The sequence below is a fragment of the Rosa chinensis genome, chromosome 5 (genome assembly GCF_002994745.2).
Source record: "Rosa chinensis cultivar Old Blush chromosome 5, RchiOBHm-V2, whole genome shotgun sequence".
Classification (NCBI taxonomy): Eukaryota; Viridiplantae; Streptophyta; class Magnoliopsida; order Rosales; family Rosaceae; genus Rosa; species Rosa chinensis.
Window position 1 is genome coordinate 42,876,668 of NC_037092.1, and position 2,192 is coordinate 42,878,859.

The window sequence follows — 2,192 nt, forward strand, 5'->3', positions numbered from 1 at the left end:
CACCACTTGCAAAACAAGCCACACAAAGAACAAACCAGCAGCCTGCAAGCAAGGAGGAAAGGAAATCAGAAACTTGAGACTAAGCTGAGGATACAGAGGCTTGTTCACTTCTCCACAAGAAATCTGGACTCACTTCCTCCACCAAATCCCAGCAAGGAAATGGCTTTTGCTGTCAAAGTTCCTGCCTGCACTTGCTGTCGAAGTCCCTGCCTACACTTGTACCTGTAGCGTTCACAAAGGGCTCCATCAGACAGTGGATTCTAAAGCATGACAAAAAGAACTTGTTCTGGAAGGAAAAGAAGGAGAAGATGACAATATGAAGCCAGAGGATGCTATGCTGCAAATTTGTTCTATTTAAAGCTAGAAAGGAACAAGGAACAGGGCACTCCCCAAATTCATACGACATGCAAGTCGAACACCAATGTCCACTACATGGACTCTTCTCAATCAAAAGAAAACAAAAGCAATATTCAAAAAATAATGCAAGGCTGATAATCTACCTTGACGATCAACGTGTGGCTTGAGTTGTTACCTGCACATTAAGCCATATAATAATGGTAGACAAGTTTTTGAAGCAACAAATAAAAGAAGAAGACAAGTGGTGGTGTTGAAAAAAAAAAAAAAGCAATAGAAGTTTGAGCTTTGATGCATAAAGAGACAAGGCCAAAGTGATGATAATAATGTCCTCTGTAAAGAAATTTTTGGCGGTGGGAAGTCATCAAGACATATGAAGACAAAATGCTATATATAATTAAGGCATAATCTATAGACTATGGCATGCCGCAGCTTCATTTTGAAAGGGGAGTTAAATGGCAAAATGACAAAAACCTTTGTCTAAGTCATTGAAAAAGAAACGTAAAGCAGTCAGTATGCCTCGAAGCGGTGGAGCTGCAGACAAGCATAATGAGTTGAATTTTGACACCTTTGGAGGAGCCACGTTCAGCTGGATATACCTGCACACAAAGAACAAAAATTGTTAATTAAGCACTCGAGACTCATGTGGTAGCTACAAGACCATAAATCGCAATGAGGTAGCAATTGCCCATTATAATGCTCACCAAGTGTTCTGGTGAGAAGCACAAACTGCAATCCCAGCTTACCAGGTGTTCAGAGACACGAAATACATAGACCCAGAAACGCCCGAGAATTTCGATAAAGAATGCTGGCAAATGAAGGCAAATCAAGATCAACTGTCAGAAAATTTCTCCTCTAAATCAAAGAATGAGTTGTTACCCAATACGCACCTCTGATTGAGTGAAGTGCAGAATCAAGGGGAGAACCCTCTTTATATATACAGGGCCATCTCCGAATCAAGTGGACTGAAGTAATCTCCATCTCCAACTCAACCTCTAAGAGTTCAAGCTTATCGAATCATCCAAATCAAAGAAGGCATATACCAGATTGCTTTTTGGGAGTTCATTTTGTCGAGCAGATAAGCTAGGTGTGGAGACGAAATTAGGTGTCCAGGTCTGCATCCATGGGTTGGGCTCAAAGCAATCTTCCATCAACAAATTTTGGAGCAGCATAAAGCCCACTCTCAAAAGCCCGTTGCATAACTTGGCCAAAGTTCAGGCCAGGGCGAAACAAAGTCCATTTCAAATTCCAGGGCCCGTTATGAAGCTCGGCACATTCGGGTGCCCAATTTAAATCAGTGGGCACTCTATTAATATCGGGTGTCCAAATCAATTACTCTGGTATGATTCGGCGACAAGTGAAATGCGGCAAAAGTCCATTGCACATCTCAACATGATGGGTGTCCAAAACAATTACTCACTTGAAGCAAATAACTATGGTTCCGGCGAGAAGTCACAAATCAGAATTAGCGGACACCCTACCAAATTGGGTGTTCACTCAAAAAACTCTATTTGATGGATTCAGGACATACACATCCATCAAACCCAAAGTCGGTACAAAACTGAAAATTCATTCCTAATGAACTACAATGGTTTGATCCCCTTCAAGGGGTATGTAGGCAGTCTAGCGACCTACTAGATGCAACCACAACTCCAAACAGAATCCCTGACTCTTCCAGTCAAATTCGACCAGTCCCAAATGGATCACTGAATCCAGTCAAATTCTCCCAGCACCAGAAAATCAAATCATTCCCAAATCACGCAAAATTCATAGGCTCTAAACCTTTCAAATCTCCCAAACACAAATCCAAAATAAATGGGTCATCTACCCATTGAAAT